The following is a 19,839-nucleotide window of genomic DNA, read 5'->3' on the forward strand; positions in this document are numbered from 1 at the left end:
TGGGGTTCCGAGTATCTCTTTTCCGATGCAATATTCCTCCTTTACTGCATCCCTCGCTCCCTCACATTGACGAATTAACACACAATTTGCGTCCATATGAAATACTCTGGGTTCCCTGCATTGTCCTTCTAAACCGAGATACGTTTCTACGGAAACGATAGGATTTTCTTTGGGTTTTCGAGTATCTCTTTTCCGATGCATTATTCCTCCTTTACTGCATCCCTCGCTCCCTAACATTGACGATTTAACACACAATTTGCGTCCATATGAAATACTCTGGATTCCCTGCATTGTCCTTGAAAATCGAGATACATTTCTACGGAAACGATAGGATTTTCTTTGGGGTTCCGAGTATCTCTTTTCCGATGCATTATTCCTCCTTTACTGCATCCCTCGCTCCCTCACATTGACGAATTAACACACAATTTGCGTCCATATGAAATACTCTGGATTCCCTGCATTGTCCTTCTAAATCGAGATACGTTTCTACGGAAACGATAGGATTTTCTTTGGGGTTCCGAGTATCTCTTTTCCGATGCATTATTCCTCCTTTACTGCATCCCTCGCCCCGTCACATTGACGAATTAACACACAATTTTCGTCCATATGAAATACTCTGTATTCCCTGCATTGTCCTCCTAAATCGAGATACGTTTCTACGGAAACGATAGGATTTTCTTTGGGGTTCCGAGTATCTCTTTTCCGATGCATTATTGCTCCTTTACTGCATCCCTCGCTCCCTCACATTGAAGAATTAACACACAATTTGCGTCTATATGAAATACTCTGGATTCCCTGCATTGTCCTTCTAAATCGAGATACGTTTCTATGGAAACGTTAGGATTTTCTTTGGGCTTCCGAGGATCTCTTTTTCGATGCGTTATTCCTCCTTTACTGCATCCCTCGCTCCCTCACATTGACGAATTGGCACACAATTTGCGTCCATATGAAATACTCTGGATACCCTGCATTGTCCTTGAAAATCGAGATACATTTCTACGGAAACGATAGGATTTTCTTTGGGGTTTCGAGTATCTCTTTTCCGATGCATTATTCCTCCTTTACTGCATCCCTCGCTCCCTCACATTGACGAATTAACACACAATTTGCGTCCATATGATATACTCTGGATTCCCTGCATTGTCCTTCTAAATCGAGATACGTTTCTACGGAAACGATGGGATTTTCTTTGGGGTTCCAAGGATCTCTTTTTCGATGCTTTATTCCTCCTTTACTGCATCCCTCGCTCCCTCACATTGACGAATTAACACACAATTTGCGTCCATATGAAATACTCTGGATTCCCTGCATTGTCCTTCTAAATCGAGATACGTTTCTACGGAAACGATAGGATTTTCTTTGGGGTTCCGAGTATCTCTTTTCCGATGCATTATTCCTCCTTTACTGCATCCCTCGCTCCGTCACATTGACGAATTAACACACAATTTGCGTCCGTATGAAATACTCTGGATTCCCTGCATTGTCCTTCTAAATCGAGATACGTTTCTACGGAAACGATAGGATTTTCTTTGGGGTTCCGAGGATCTCTTTTTCGATGCGTTATTCCTCCTTTACTGCATCCCTCGCTCCCTCACATTGACGAATTAACACACAATTTGCGTCCATATGAAATACTCTAGATTCCCTGCATTGTCCTTCTAAATCGAGATACGTTTCTACGGAAACGATAGGATTTTCCTTGGGGTTCCGAGTATCTCTTTTCCGATGCATTATTTCTCCTTTACTGCATCCCTCGCTCCCTCACATTGACGAATTAACACACAATTTGCGTCCATATGAAATACTCTGGATTCCCTGCATGTTGTTGTGGTCTTCAGTCCTGAGACTGGTTTGATGCAGCTCTCCATGCTACTCTATCCTGTGCAAGCTTCTTCATCTCCCAGTACCTACTGCAACCTACATCCTTCTGAGATACGTTCCCTGCATTGTCCTTGAAAATCGAGATACGTTTCTACGGAAACGATAGGATTTTCTTTGGGGTTGCGAGTATCTCTTTTCCGATGCATTATTCCTCCTTTACTGCATCCCTCGCTCCCTCACATTGACGAATTAACACACAATTTGCGTCCATATGAAATACTCTTGATTCCCTGCATTGTCGTTCTAAATCGAGATACGTTTCTACGGAAACGATAGGATTTTCTTTGGGGTTCCGAGTATCTCTTTTCCGATGCATTATTCCTCGTTTACTGCATTCCTCACTCCCTCACATTGACGAATTTACACACAATTTGCGTCCATATGAAATACTGTGGATTCCCTGCATTGTCCTTCTAAATCGAGTTACGTTTCTACGGAAACGTTAGGATTTTCTTTGGGGTTCCGAGGATCTCTTTTTCGATGCGTTATTCCTCCTTTACTGCATCCCTCGCTCCCTCACATTGACGAATTAACACACAATTTGCGTCCATATGAAATACTCTGGATACCTTGCATTGTCCTTCTAAATCGAGATACGTTTCTACAGAAAGGATAACATTTTCTGTGGGGTTCCGAGTATCTCTTTTCCGATGCAATATTCCTCCTTTACTGCATCCCTCGCTCCCTCACATTGACGAATTAACACACAATTTGCGTCCATATAAAATACTCTGGGTTCCCTGCATTGTCCTTCTAAACCGAGATACGTTTCTACGGAAACGATAGGATTTTCTTTGGGTTTTCGAGTATCTTTTTCCGATGCATTATTCCTCCTTTACTGCATCCCTCGCTCCCTAACATTGACGATTTAACACATAATTTGCGTCCATATGAAATACTCTGGTTCCCTGCATTGTCCTTCTAAATCGAGATACGTTTCTACGGAAACGATAGGATTTTCTTTGGGGTTGCGAGTATCTCTTTTCCGATGCATTATACCTCCTTTACTGCATCCCTCGCTCCCTCACATTGACGAATTAACACACAATTTGCGTCCATATGAAATACTCTGGATTCCCTGCATTGTCCTTCTAAATCGAGATACGTTTCTACGGAAACGATAGGATTTTCTTTGGGGTTCCGAGTATCTCTTTTCCGATGCATTATTCCTCGTTTACTGCATTCCTCGCTCCCTCACATTGACGAATTTACACACAATTTGCGTCCATATGAAATACTGTGGAGTCCCTGCATTGTCCTTCTAAATCGAGTTACGTTTCTACGGAAACGTTAGGATTTTCTTTGGGGTTCCGAGGATCTCTTTTTCGATGCGTTATTCCTCCTTTACTGCATCCCTCGCTCCCTCACATTGACGAATTAACACACAATTTGCGTCCATATGAAATACTCTGGATACCTTGCATTGTCCTTCTAAATCGAGATACGTTTCAACGGATAAGATAACATTTTCTGTGGGGTTCCGAGTATCTCTTTTCCGATGCAATATTCCTCCTTTACTGCATCCCTCGCTCCCTCACATTGACGAATTAACACACAATTTGCGTCCATATGAAATACTCTGGGTTCCCTACATTGTCCTTCTAAACCGAGATACGTTTCTACGGAAACGATAGGATTTTCTTTGGGTTTTCGAGTATCTCTTTTCCGATGCATTATTCCTCCTTTACTGCATCCCTCGCTCCCTAACATTGACGATTTAACACACAATTTGCGTCCATATGAAATACTCTGGATTCCCTGCATTGTCCTTGAAAATCGAGATACATTTCTACGGAAACGATAGGATTTTCTTTGGGGTTCCGAGTATCTCTTTTCCGATGCATTATTCCTCCTTTACTGCATCCCTCGCTCCCTCACATTGACGAATTAACACACAATTTGCGTCCATATGAAATACTCTGGATTCCCTGCATTGTCCTTCTAAATCGAGATACGTTTCTACGGAAACGATAGGATTTTCTTTGGGGTTCCGAGTATCTCTTTTCCGATGCATTATTCCTCCTTTACTGCATCCCTCGCTCCCTCACATTGACGAATTAACACACAATTTTCGTCCATATGAAATACTCTGTATTCCCTGCATTGTCCTCCTAAATCGAGATACGTTTCTACGGAAACGATAGGATTTTCTTTGGGGTTCCGAGTATCTCTTTTCCGATGCATTATTGCTCCTTTACTGCATCCCTCGCTCCCTCACATTGAAGAATTAACACACAATTTGCGTCTATATGAAATACTCTGGATTCCCTGCATTGTCCTTCTAAATCGAGATACGTTTCTATGGAAACGTTAGGATTTTCTTTGGGCTTCCGAGGATCTCTTTTTCGATGCGTTATTCCTCCTTTACTGCATCCCTCGCTCCCTCACATTGACGAATTAGCACACAATTTGCGTCCATATGAAATACTCTGGATACCCTGCATTGTCCTTGAAAATCGAGATACATTTCTACGGAAACGATAGGATTTTCTTTGGGGTTCCGAGTATCTCTTTTCCGATGCATTATTCCTCCTTTACTGCATCCCTCGCTCCCTCACATTGACGAATTAACACACAATTTGCGTCCATATGATATACTCTGGATTCCCTGCATTGTCCTTCTAAATCGAGATACGTTTCTACGGAAACGATAGGATTTCCTTTTGGCAGTCGAGTATCTCTTTTCCGATGCATTATTCCTCCTTTTCTGCATCCCTCGCTCCCTCACATTGACGAATTAACACACAATTTGCGTCCGTATGAAATACTCTGGATTCCCTGCATTGTCCTTCTAAATCGAGATACGTTTCTGCGGAAACGATAGGATTTTCTTTGGGGTTCCGAGGATCTCTTTTCCGATGCATTATTCCTCCTTTACTGCATCCCTCGCTCCCTCACATTGACGAATTAACACACAATTTGCGTCCATATGAAATACTCTAGAATCCCTGCATTGTCCTTCTAAATCGAGATACGTTTCTACGGAAACGTTAGGATTTTCTTTGGTGTTCCGAGTATCTCTTTTCCGATGCATTATTCCTCCCTTACTGCATCCCTCGCTCCCTCACATTGACGAATTAACACACAATTTGCGTCTATATGAAATACTCTGGATTCAATGCATTGTCCTTCTAAATCGAGATACGTTTCTACGGAAACGATAGGATTTTCTTTTGGCAGTCGAGTATCTCTTTTCCGATGCATTATTCCTCCGTTACTGCATCCCTCGCTCCCTCACATTGACGAATTAACACACAATTTGCGTCCATATGAAATACTCTGGATTCCCTGCATTGTCCTTCTAAATCGAGATACGTTTCTACGGAAACGATAGGATTTTCTTTGGGGTTCCCAGTATCTCTTTTCCGATGCATTATTCCTCCTTTACTGCATCCCTCGCTCCCTCACATTGACGAAGTAACACACAATTTTGCGTCTATATGAAATACTCTGGATTCCCTGCATTGTCCTTCTAAATCGAGATACGTTTCTACGGAAACGATAGGATTTTCTTTTGGCAGTCGAGTATCTCTTTTCCGATGCATTATTCCTCCTTTACTGCATCCCTCGCTCCCTCACATTGACGAATTAACACACAATTTGCGTCCATATGAAATACTCTGGATTCCCTGCATTGTCCTTCTAAATCGAGATACGTTTCTACGGAAACGATAGGATTTTCTTTGGGGTTCCGAGTACCTCTTTTTCGATGCATTATTCCTCCTTTACTGCATCCCTCGCTCCCTCACATTGACGAATTAACACACAATTTGCGTCCGTATGAAATACTCTGGATTCCCTGCATTGTCCTTCTAAATCGAGATTCGTTTCTACGGAAACGTTAGGATTTTCTTTGGGGTTCCGAGGATCTCTTTTTCGATGCGTTATTCCTCCTTTACTGCATCCCTCGCTCCCTCACATTGACGAATTAACACACAATTTGCGTCCATATGAAATACCCTAGATTCCCAGCATTGTCCTTCTAAATCGAGATACGTTTCTACGGAAACGATAGGATTTTCTTTTGGCAGTCGAGTATCTCTTTTTCGATGCGTTATTCCTCCTTTACTGCATCCCTCGCTCCCTCACATTGACGAATTAACACACAAATTGCGTCCATAAGAAATACTCTGGATACCCTGCATTGTCCTTGAAAATCGAGATACGTTTCTACGGAAACGATAGGATTTTCTTTGGGGTTCCGAGTATCTCTTTTCCGATGCATTATTCCTCCTTTACTGCATGCCTCGCTCCCTCACATTGACGAATTAACACACAATTTGCGTCCATATGATATTCTCTGGATTCCCTGCATTGTCCTTCTAAATGGAGATACGTTTCTACGGAAACGATAGGATTTTCTTTGGGGTTCCGAGGATCTCTTTTTCGATGCGTTATTCCTCCTTTACTGCATCCCTCGCTCCCTCACATTGACGAATTAAGACACAATTTGCGTCCATATGAAATACTCTGGATTCCCTGCATTGTCCTTCTAAATCGAGATACGTGTCTACGGAAACGATAGGATTTTCTTTTCGGAGTCGAGTATCTCTTTTCCGATGCATTATTCCTCCTTTACTGCATCCTTCGCTCCCTCACATTGACGAATTAACACACAATTTGCTTCCATATGAAATTGTCTGGATTCCCTGCATTGTCCTTCTAAATCGAGATACGTTTCTCCGGAAACGATAGGATTTTCTTTGGGGTTCCGAGTATCTCCTTTCCGATGCATTATTCCTCCTTTACTGCATCCCTCGCTCCCTCACATTGACGAATTAACACACAATTTGCGTCCACATGAAATACTCTGGTTCCCTGCATTGTCCTTCTAAATCGAGATACGTTTCTACGGAAACGATAGGATTTTCTTTGGGGTTGCGAGTATCTCTTTTCCGATGCATTATACCTCCTTTACTGCATCCCTCGCTCCCTCACATTGACGAATTAACACACAATTTGCGTCCATATGAAATACTCTGGATTCCCTGCATTGTCCTTCTAAATCGAGATACGTTTCTACGGAAACGATAGGATTTTCTTTGGGGTTCCGAGTATCTCTTTTCCGATGCATTATTCCTCGTTTACTGCATTCCTCGCTCCCTCACATTGACGAATTTACACACAATTTGCGTCCATATGAAATACTGTGGATTCCCTGCATTGTCCTTCTAAATCGAGTTACGTTTCTACGGAAACGTTAGGATTTTCTTTGGGGTTCCGAGGATCTCTTTTTCGATGCGTTATTCCTCCTTTACTGCATCCCTCGCTCCCTCACATTGACGAATTAGCACACAATTTGCGTCCATATGAAATACTCTGGATACCTTGCATTGTCCTTCTAAATCGAGATACGTTTCAACGGATAGGATAACATTTTCTGTGGGGTTCCGAGTATCTCTTTTCCGATGCAATATTCCTCCTTTACTGCATCCCTCGCTCCCTCACATTGACGAATTAACACACAATTTGCGTCCATATGAAATACTCTGGGTTCCCTGCATTGTCCTTCTAAACCGAGATACGTTTCTACGGAAACGATAGGATTTTCTTTGGGTTTTCGAGTATCTCTTTTCCGATGCATTATTCCTCCTTTACTGCATCCCTCGCTCCCTAACATTGACGATTTAACACACAATTTGCGTCCATATGAAATACTCTGGATTCCCTGCATTGTCCTTCTAAATCGCGATACGTTTCTGCGGAAACGATAGGATTTTCTTTTCGGAGGCCGAGTATCTCTTTTCCGATGCATTATTCCTCCTTTACTGCATCCTTCGCTCCCTCACATTGACGAATTAACACACAATTTGCGTCCATATGAAATTGTCAGGATTCCCTGCATTGTCCTTCTAAATCGAGATACGTTTCTCCGGAAACGTTAGGATTTTCTTTGGCGTTCCGAGGATCTCTTTTTCGATGCGTTATTCCTCCTTTACTGCATCCCTCGCTCCCTCACATTGACGAATTAACACACAATTTGCGTCCATATGAAATACCCTGGATACCTTGCATTGTCCTTCTAAATCGAGATACGTTTCTACGGAAAGGATAACATTTTCTGTGGGGTTCCGAGTATCTCTTTTCCGATGCAATATTCCTCCTTTACTGCATCCCTCGCTCCCTCACATTGACGAATTAACACACAATTTGCGTCCATATGAAATACTCTGCGTTCCCTGCATTGTCCTTCTAAACCAAGATACGTTTCTACGGAAACGATAGGATTTTCTTTGGGTTTTCGAGTATCTCTTTTCCGATGCATTATTCCTCCTTTACTGCATCCCTCGCTCCCTAACATTGACGATTTAACACACAATTTGCGTCCATATGAAATACTCTGGATTCCCTGCATTGTCCTTCTAAATCGAGATACGTTTCTACGGAAAGGATAGGATTTTCTTTTCGGAGGTCGAGTATCTCTTTTCCGATGCATTATTCCTCCTTTACTGCATCCTTCACTCCCTCACATTGACGAATTAACACACAATTTGCGTCCATATGAAATTGTCTGGATTCCCTGCATTGTCATTCTAAATCGAGATACGTTTCTCCGGAAACGATAGGATTTTCTTTGGGGTTCCGAGTATCTCCTTTCCGATGCATTATTCCTCCTTTACTGCATCCCTCGCTCCCTCACATCGACGAATTAACACACAATTTGCGTCCATATGAAATACTCTGGATTCCCTGCATTGTCCTTTTAATCGAGATACGTTTCTACAAAAACGATAGGATTTTCTTTGGTGTTCCGAGTATCTCTTTTCCGATGCATTATTCCTCCTTTACTGCATCCCTCGCTCCCTCACATTGACAAATTAACACACAATTTGCGTCCACATGAAATACTCGAGATTCCCTGCATTGTCCTTCTAAATCGAGATACGTTTCTACGGAAACGATAGGATTTTACATGGGGTTCCGAGTATCTCTTTTCCGATGCATTATTCCTCCTTTACTGCATTCCTCGCTCCCTCACATTGACGAATTAACACACAATTTGCGTCCATATGAAATACTCTGGATTCCCTGCATTGTGCTTCTAAATCGGGATACGTTTCTACGGAAACGATAGGATTTTCTTTGGCGTTCCGAGTATCTCTTTTCCGATGCATTATTCCTCCTTTACTGCATCCCTCGCCCCTCACATTGACGAATTAACACACAATTTGCGTCCATATGAAATACTCTGGATTCCCTGCATTGTCCTTCTAAATCGGGATTCGTTTCTACGGAAACGACAGGATTTTCTTTGGGGTTCCGAGTATCTCTTTTCCGATGCATTATTCCTCCTTTACTGCATCCCTCGCTCCCTCACATTGACGAATTAAAACACAATTTGCGTCCATAAGAAATACTCTGGATTCCCTGCATTGTCCTTCTAAATCGAGATAAGTTTCTACGGAAACGATAGGATTTTCTTTGGGGTTCCCAGTATCTCTTTTCCGATGCATTATTCCCCTTTACTGCATCCCTCGCTCCCTCACATTCACGAATTAACACACAATTTGCGTCCATATGAAATACTCTGAATTCCTTGCATTGTCCTTCTAAATCGAGATACGTTTCTACGGAAACGGTAGGATTTTCCTTGGGGTTCCGAGTATCTCTTTTCCGATGCATTATTCCTCCTTTACTGCATCCCTCGCTCCCTCACATTGACGAATTAACACACAATTTGCGTCCGTATGAAATACTCACGATTCCCTGCATTGTCCTTCTAAATCGAGATACGTTTCTACGGAAACGATAGGATTTTCTTTGGGGTTCCGAGTATCTCTTTTCCGATGCGTTATTGCTCCTTTACTCCATCCCTCGCTCCCTCACATTGACGAATTATCACACAATTTGCGTCCATATGAAATACTCTGGATTCCCTGCATTGTCCTTCTAAATCGAGATACGTTTCTACGGAATCGATAGAATTTTCTTTTGGCAGTCGAGTATCTCTTTTCCGATGCATTATTCCTCCTTTACTGCATCCCTCGCTCCCTCACATTGACGAATTAACACACAATTTGCGTCCATTTGAAATACTCTGGATTCCCTGCATTGTCCTTCTAAATCGAGATACGTTTCTACGGAAACGATAGGATTTTCTTTGGGGTTCCGAGTATCTCTTTTCCGATGCATTATTCCTCCTTTGCTGCATCCCTCGCTCCCTCACATTGTCGAATTAACACACAATTTGCGTCCATATGAAATACTCTGGATTCCCTGCATTGTCCTTCTAAATCGAGATACGTTTGTACGGAAACGAAAGGATTTCCTTTGGGGTTCCGCGTATCTCTTTTCCGATGCTTTATTCCTCCTTTACTGCATCCCTCGCTCCCTCACATTGCCGAATTAACATACAATTTGCGTCCATATAAAATACTCTGGGTTCCCTGCATTATCTTTCTAAAACGAGATACGTTTCTACGGAAACGATAGAATTTTCTTTTAGGAGTCGAGTATCTCTTTTCCGATGCATTATTCCTCCTTTACTGCATCCCTCGCTCCCTCACATTGACGAATTAACAGACAATTTGCGTCCATATGAAATACTCACGATTCCCTGCATTGTCCTTCTAAATCGAGATACGTTTCTACGGAAACGATAACATTTTCTTTGGGGTTCCGAGTATCTCTTTTCCGATGCATTATTCTTCCTTTACTGCATCCCATGCTCCTTCACATTGACGAATTAACACACAATTTGCGTCCATATGAAATACTCTGTATTCCCTGCATTGTCCTTCTAAATCGAGATACGTTTCTACGGAAACGATAGGATTTTCTTTGGGGTTCCGAGTATCTCTTTTCGGATGCATTATTCCTCCTTTACTGCATCGCTCGCTCCCTAACATTGACGAATTAACACACAATTTGCGTCCATATGAAATACTCTGGATTCCCTGCATTGTCCTTCTAAATCGAGATACGTTTCTATGGAAACGATAGGATTTTCTTTTGGGAGTCGAGTATCTCTTTTCCGATGCATTATTCCTCCTTTACTGCATCCCTCGCTCCCTCACATTGACGAATTAACACACAATTTGCGTCCATATGAAATACTCTGGATTCCCTGCATTGTCCTTCTAAATCGAGATACGTTTCTACGGAATGGATAGGATTTTCTTTGGGGTTCCGAGTATCTCTTTTCCGATGCATTATTCCTCCTTTACTGCATCCCTCGCTCCCTCACCTTGACGAATTAACACACAATTTGCGTCTATATGAAATACTCTGGATTCCCTGCATTGTCCTTCTAAATCGAGATACGTTTCTACGGAAACGATAGGATTTTCTTTTGGCAGTCGAGTATCTCTTTTCCGATGCATTATTCCTCCTTTACTGCATCCCTCGCTCCCTCACATTGAAGAATTAACACACAATTTGCGTCCATATGAAATACTCTGGATTCCCTGCATTGTCCTCCTAAATCGAGATACGTGTCTACGGAAACGATAGGATTTTCTTTGGGGTTCCGAGTACCTCTTTTCCGACTCATTATTCCTCCTTTACTGCATCCCTCGCTCCCTCACATTGACGAATTAACACACAATTTGCGTCCGTATGAAATACTCTGGATTCCCTGCATTGTCCTTCTAAATCGAGATACGTTTCTACGGAAACGATAGGATTTTCTTTGGGGTTCCGAGGATCTGTTTTTCGATGCGTTATTCCTCCTTTACTGCATCCCTCGCTCCCTCACATTGACGAATTAACACACAATTTGCGTCCATATGAAATACTCTAGATTCCCTGCATTGTCCTTCTAAATCGAGATACGTTTCTACGGAAACGATAGGATTTCCTTTGGGGTTCCGAGTATCTCTTTTTCGATGCGTTATTCCTCCTTTACTGCATCCCCCGCTCCCTCACATTGAAGAATTAACACACAATTTGCGTCTATATGAAATACTCTGGATTCCCTGCATTGTCCTTCTAAATCAAGATACGTTTCTACGGAAACGATAGGATTTTCTTTTGGCAGTCGAGTATCTTTTTTCCGATGCATTATTCCTCCTTTACTGCATCCCTCGCTACCTCACATTGACGAATTAACACACAATCTGCGTCCGTATGAAATACTCTGGATTCCCTGCATTGTCCTTCTAAATCGAGATACGTTTCTACGGAAACGATAGGATTTTCTTTGGGGTTCCGAGGATCTCTTTTTCGATGCGTTATTCCTCCTTTACTGCATCCCTCGCTCCCTCACATTGACGAATTGACACACAATTTGCGTCCATATGAAATACTCTAGATTCCCTGCATTGTCCTTCTAAATCGAGATACGTTTCTACGGAAACGATAGGATTTTCCTTGGGGTTCCGAGTATCTCTTTTCCGATGCATTATTCCTCCTTTACTGCATCCCTCGCTCCCTCACATTGACGAATTAACACACAATTTGCGTCCATATGAAATACTCTGGATTCCCTGCATGTTGTTGTGGTCTTCAGTCCTGAGACTGGTTTGATGCAGCTCTCCATGCTACTCTATCCTGTGCAAGCTTCTTCATCTCCCAGTACCTACTGCAACCTACATCCTTCTGAGATACGTTCCCTGCATTGTCCTTGAAAATCGAGATACGTTTCTACGGAAACGATAGGATTTTCTTTGGGTTTTCGAGTATCTCTTTTCCGATGCATTATTCCTCCTTTACTGCATCCCTCGCTCCCTAACATTGACGATTTAACACATAATTTGCGTCCATATGAAATACTCTGGATTCCCTGCATTGTCCTTCTAAATCGAGATACGTTTCTACGGAAACGATAGGATTTTCTTTTCGGAGTCGAGTATCTCTTTTCCGATGCATTATTCCTCCTTTACTGCATCCTTCGCTCCCTCACATTGACGAATTAACACACAATTTGCGTCCATATGAAATTGTCTGGATTCCCTGCATTGTCCTTCTAAATCGAGATACGATTCTCCGGAAACGATAGGATTTTCTTTGGGGTACCGAGTATCTCCTTTCCGATGCATTATTCCTCCTTTACTGCATCCCTCGCTCCCTCACATTGACGAATTAACACACAATTCGCGTCCACATGAAATACTCTGGTTCCCTGCATAGTCCTTCTAAATCGAGATACGTTTCTACGGAAACGATAGGATTTTCTTTGGGGTTGCGAGTATCTCTTTTCCAATGCATTATTCCTCGTTTACTGCATTCCTCGCTCCCTCACATTGACGAATTTACACACAATTTGCGTCCATATGAAATACTCTGGATTCCCTGCATTGTCCTTCTAAATCGAGATACGTTTCTACGGAAACGATAGGAATTTCTTTGGGGTTCCGAGTATCTCTTTTCCAATGCATTATTCCTCGTTTACTGCATTCCTCGCTCCCTCACATTGACGAATTAACACACAATTTGCGTCCATATGAAATACTGTGGATTCCCTGCATTGTCCTTCTAAATCGAGTTACGTTTCTACGGAAACGTTAGGATTTTCTTTGGGGTTCCGAGGATCTCTTTTTCGATGCGTTATTCCTCCTTTACTGCATCCCTCGCTCCCTCACATTGACGATTTAACACACAATTTGCGTCCATATGAAATACTCTGGATACCTTGCATTGTCCTTCTAAATCGAGATACGTTTCTACGGAAAGGATAACATTTTCTGTGGGGTTCCGAGTATCTCTTTTCCGATGCAATATTCCCCCTTTACTGCATCCCTCGCTCCCTCACATTGACGAATTAACACACAATTTGCGTCCATATGAAATACTCTGGGTTCCCTGCATTGTCCTTCTAAACCGAGATACGTTTCTACGGAAACGATAGGATTTTCTTTGGGTTTTCGAGTATCTCTTTTCCGATGCATTATTCCTCCTTTACTGCATCCCTCGCTCCCTAACATTGACGATTTAACACACAATTTGCGTCCATATGAAATACTCTGGATTCCCTGCATTGTCCTTCTAAATCGAGATACGTTTCTACGGAAAGGATAGGATTTTCTTTTCGGAGGTCGAGTATCTCTTTTCCGATGCATTGTTCCTCCTTTACTGCATCCTTCGCTCCCTCACATTGACGAATTAACACACAATTTGCGTCCATATGAAATTGTCTGGATTCCCTGCATTGTCATTCTAAATCGAGATACGTTTCTCCGGAAACGATAGGATTTTCTTTGGGGTTCCGAGTATCTCCTTTCCGATGCATTATTCCTCCTTTACTGCATCCCTCGCTCCCTCACATCGACGAATTAACACACAATTTGCGTCCATATGAAATACTCTGGATTCCCTGCATTGTCCTTTTAATCGAGATACGTTTCTACGAAAACGATAGGATTTTCTTTGGCGTTCCGAGTATCTCTTTTCCGATGCATTATTCCTCCTTTACTGCATCCCTCGCCCCTCACATTGACGAATTAACACACAATTTGCGTCCATATGAAATACTCTGGATTCCCTGCATTGTCCTTCTAAATCGGGATTCGTTTCTACGGAAACGACAGGATTTTCTTTGGGGTTCCGAGTATCTCTTTTCCGATGCATTATTCCTCCTTTACTGCATCCCTCGCTCCCTCACATTGACGAATTAAAACACAATTTGCGTCCATATGAAATACTCTGGATTCCCTGCATTGTCCTTCTAAATCGAGATAAGTTTCTACGGAAACGATAGGATTTTCTTTGGGGTTCCCAGTATCTCTTTTCCGATGCATTATTCCTCCTTTACTGCATCCCTCGCTCCCTCACATTGACGAATTAACACACAATTTGCGTCTATATGAAATACTCTGGATTCCTTGCATTGTCCTTCTAAATCGAGATACGTTTCTACGGAAACGGTAGGATTTTCCTTGGGGTTCCGAGTATCTCTTTTCCGATGCATTATTCCTCCTTTACTGCATCCCTCGCTCCCTCACAATGACGAATTAACACACAATTTGCGTCCATATGAAATACTCTGGATTCCCTGCATTGTCCTTCAAAATCGAGATACGTTTCTACGGAAACGATAGGATTTTCTTTGGGGTTCCGAGTATCTCTTTTCCGATGCATTATTCCTCCTTTACTGCATCCATCGCTCCCTCACATTGACGAATTAACACACAAATTGCGTCCATATGAAATACTCTGGATACCCTGCATTGTCCTTGAAAATCGAGATACGTTTCTACGAAAACGATAGGATTTTCTTTGGCGTTCCGAGTATCTCTTTTTCGATGCGTTATTCCTCCTTTACTGCATCCCTCGCTCCCTCACATTGAAGAATTAACACACAATTTGCGTCTATATGAAATACTCTGGATTCCCTGCATTGTCCTTCTAAATCAAGATACGTTTCTACGGAAACGATAGGATTTTCTTTTGGCAGTCGAGTATCTTTTTTCCGATGCATTATTCCTCCTTTACTGCATCCCTCGCTACCTCACATTGACGAATTAACACACAATCTGCGTCCGTATGAAATACTCTGGATTCCCTGCATTGTCCTTCTAAATCGAGATACGTTTCTACGGAAACGATAGGATTTTCTTTGGGGTTCCGAGGATCTCTTTTTCGATGCGTTATTCCTCCTTTACTGCATCCCTCGCTCCCTCACATTGACGAATTGACACACAATTTGCGTCCATATGAAATACTCTAGATTCCCTGCATTGTCCTTATAAATCGAGATACGTTTCTACGGAAACGATAGGATTTTCCTTGGGGTTCCGAGTATCTCTTTTCCGATGCATTATTCCTCCTTTACTGCATCCCTCGCTCCCTCACATTGACGAATTAACACACAATTTGCGTCCATATGAAATACTCTGGATTCCCTGCATGTTGTTGTGGTCTTCAGTCCTGAGACTGGTTTGATGCAGCTCTCCATGCTACTCTATCCTGTGCAAGCTTCTTCATCTCCCAGTACCTACTGCAACCTACATCCTTCTGAGATACGTTCCCTGCATTGTCCTTGAAAATCGAGATACGTTTCTACGGAAACGATAGGATTTTCTTTGGGTTTTCGAGTATCTCTTTTCCGATGCATTATTCCTCCTTTACTGCATCCCTCGCTCCCTAACATTGACCATTTAACACATAATTTGCGTCCATATGAAATACTCTGGATTCCCTGCATTGTCCTTCTAAATCGAGATACGTTTCTACGGAAACGATAGGATTTTCTTTTCGGAGTCGAGTATCTCTTTTCCGATGCATTATTCCTCCTTTACTGCATCCTTCGCTCCCTCACATTGACGAATTAACACACAATTTGCGTCCATATGAAATTGTCTGGATTCCCTGCATTGTCCTTCTAAATCGAGATACGTTTCTCCGGAAACGATAGGATTTTTTTTGGGGTACCGAGTATCTCCTTTCCGATGCATTATTCCTCCTTTACTGCATCCCTCGCTCCCTCACATTGACGAATTAACACACAATTCGCGTCCACATGAAATACTCTGGTTCCCTGCATTGTCCTTCTAAATCGAGATACGTTTCTACGGAAACGATAGGATTTTCTTTGGGTTTTCGAGTATCTCTTTTCCGATGCATTATTCCTCCTTTACTGCATCCCTCGCTCCCTAACATTGACGATTTAACACACAATTTGCGTCCATATGAAATACTCTGGATTCCCTGCATTGTCCTTCTAAATCGAGATACGTTTCTACGGAAAGGATAGGATTTTCTTTTCGGAGGTCGAGTATCTCTTTTCCGATGCATTGTTCCTCCTTTACTGCATCCTTCGCTCCCTCACATTGACGAATTAACACACAATTTGCGTCCATATGAAATTGTCTGGATTCCCTGCATTGTCATTCTAAATCGAGATACGTTTCTCCGGAAACGATAGGATTTTCTTTGGGGTTCCGAGTATCTCCTTTCCGATGCATTATTCCTCCTTTACAAAATCCCTCGCTCCCTCACATCGACGAATTAACACACAATTTGCGTCCATATGAAATACTCTGGATTCCCTGCATTGTCCTTTTAATCGAGATACGTTTCTACGAAAACGATAGGATTTTCTTTGGCGTTCCGAGTATCTCTTTTCCGATGCATTATTCCTCCTTTACTGCATCCCTCGCCCCTCACATTGACGAATTAACACACAATTTGCGTCCATATGAAATACTCTGGATTCCCTGCATTGTCCTTCTAAATCGGGATTCGTTTCTACGGAAACGACAGGATTTTCTTTGGGGTTCCGAGTATCTCTTTTCCGATGCATTATTCCTCCTTTACTGCATCCCTCGTTCCCTCACATTGACGAATTAAAACACAATTTGCGTCCATATGAAATACTCTGGATTCCCTGCATTGTCCTTCTAAATCGAGATAAGTTTCTACGGAAACGATAGGATTTTCTTTGGGGTTCCCAGTATCTCTTTTCCGATGCATTATTCCTCCTTTACTGCATCCCTCGCTCCCTCACATTGACGAATTAACACACAATTTGCGTCTATATGAAATACTCTGGATTCCTTGCATTGTCCTTCTAAATCGAGATACGTTTCTACGGAAACGGTAGGATTTTCCTTGGGGTTCCGAGTATCTCTTTTCCGATGCATTATTCCTCCTTTACTGCATCCCTCGCTCCCTCACATTGACGAATTAACACACAATTTGCGTCCATATGAAATACTCTGGATTCCCTGCATTGTCCTTCAAAATCGAGATACGTTTCTACGGAAACGATAGGATTTTCTTTGGGGTTCCGAGTATCTCTTTTCCGATGCATTATTCCTCCTTTACTGCATCCATCGCTCCCTCACATTGACGAATTAACACACAAATTGCGTCCATATGAAATACTCTGGATACCCTGCATTGTCCTTGAAAATCGAGATACGTTTCTACGAAAACGATAGGATTTTCTTTGGCGTTCCGAGTATCTCTTTTTCGATGCGTTATTCCTCCTTTACTGCATCCCTCGCTCCCTCACATTGAAGAATTAACACACAATTTGCGTCTATATGAAATACTCTGGATTCCCTGCATTGTCCTTCTAAATCAAGATTCGTTTCTACGGAAACGATAGGATTTTCTTTTGGCAGTCGAGTATCTTTTTTCCGATGCATTATTCCTCCTTTACTGCATCCCTCGCTACCTCACATTGACGAATTAACACACAATCTGCGTCCGTATGAAATACTCTGGATTCCCTGCATTGTCCTTCTAAATCGAGATACGTTTCTACGGAAACGATAGGATTTTCTTTGGGGTTCCGAGGATCTCTTTTTCGATGCGTTATTCCTCCTTTACTGCATCCCTCGCTCCCTCACATTGACGAATTGACACACAATTTGCGTCCATATGAAATACTCTAGATTCCCTGCATTGTCCTTCTAAATCGAGATACGTTTCTACGGAAACGATAGGATTTTCCTTGGGGTTCCGAGTATCTCTTTTCCGATGCATTATTCCTCCTTTACTGCATCCCTCGCTCCCTCACATTGACGAATTAACACACAATTTGCGTCCATATGAAATACTCTGGATTCCCTGCATGTTGTTGTGGTCTTCAGTCCTGAGACTGGTTTGATGCAGCTCTCCATGCTACTCTATCCTGTGCAAGCTTCTTCATCTCCCAGTACCTACTGCAACCTACATCCTTCTGAGATACGTTCCCTGCATTGTCCTTGAAAATCGAGATACGTTTCTACGGAAACGATAGGATTTTCTTTGGGTTTTCGAGTATCTCTTTTCCGATGCATTATTCCTCCTTTACTGCATCCCTCGCTCCCTAACATTGACCATTTAACACATAATTTGCGTCCATATGAAATACTCTGGATTCCCTGCATTGTCCTTCTAAATCGAGATACGTTTCTACGGAAACGATAGGATTTTCTTTTCGGAGTCGAGTATCTCTTTTCCGATGCATTATTCCTCCTTTACTGCATCCTTCGCTCCCTCACATTGACGAATTAACACACAATTTGCGTCCATATGAAATTGTCTGGATTCCCTGCATTGTCCTTCTAAATCGAGATACGTTTCTCCGGAAACGATAGGATTTTTTTTGGGGTACCGAGTATCTCCTTTCCGATGCATTATTCCTCCTTTACTGCATCCCTCGCTCCCTCACATTGACGAATTAACACACAATTCGCGTCCACATGAAATACTCTGGTTCCCTGCATTGTCCTTCTAAATCGAGATACGTTTCTACGGAAACGATAGGATTTTCTTTGGGGTTGCGAGTATCTCTTTTCCGATGCATTATTCCTCCTTTACTGCATCCCTCGCTCCCTCACATTGACGAATTAACACACAATTTGCGTCCATATGAAATACTCTGGATTCCCTGCATTGTCCTTCTAAATCGAGATACGTTTCTACGGAAACGATAGGATTTTCTTTGGGGTTCCGAGTATCTCTTTTCCAATGCATTATTCCTCGTTTACTGCATTCCTCGCTCCCTCACATTGACGAATTTACACACAATTTGCGTCCATATGAAATACTGTGGATTCCCTGCATTGTCCTTCTAAATCGAGTTACGTTTCTATGGAAACGTTAGGATTTTCTTTGGGGTTCCGAGGATCTCTTTTTCGATGCGTTATTCCTCCTTTACTGCATCCCTCGCTCCCTCACATTGACGAATTAACACACAATTTGCGTCCATATGAAATACTCTGGATACCTTGCATTGTCCTTCTAAATCGAGATACGTTTCTACGGAAAGGATAACATTTTCTGTGGGGTTCCGAGTATCTCTTTTCCGATGCAATATTCCCCCTTTACTGCATCCCTCGCTCCCTCACATTGACGAATTAACACACAATTTGCGTCCATATGAAATACTCTGGGTTCCCTGCATTGTCCTTCTAAACCGAGATACGTTTCTACGGAAACGATAGGATTTTCTTTGGGTTTTCGAGTATCTCTTTTCCGATGCATTATTCCTCCTTTACTGCATCCCTCGCTCCCTAACATTGACGATTTAACACACAATTTGCGTCCATATGAAATACTCTGGATTCCCTGCATTGTCCTTCTAAA

Source organism: Schistocerca nitens, chromosome 2, assembly GCF_023898315.1.
Source record: "Schistocerca nitens isolate TAMUIC-IGC-003100 chromosome 2, iqSchNite1.1, whole genome shotgun sequence".
In the NCBI taxonomy this organism is placed as follows: domain Eukaryota; kingdom Metazoa; phylum Arthropoda; class Insecta; order Orthoptera; family Acrididae; genus Schistocerca; species Schistocerca nitens.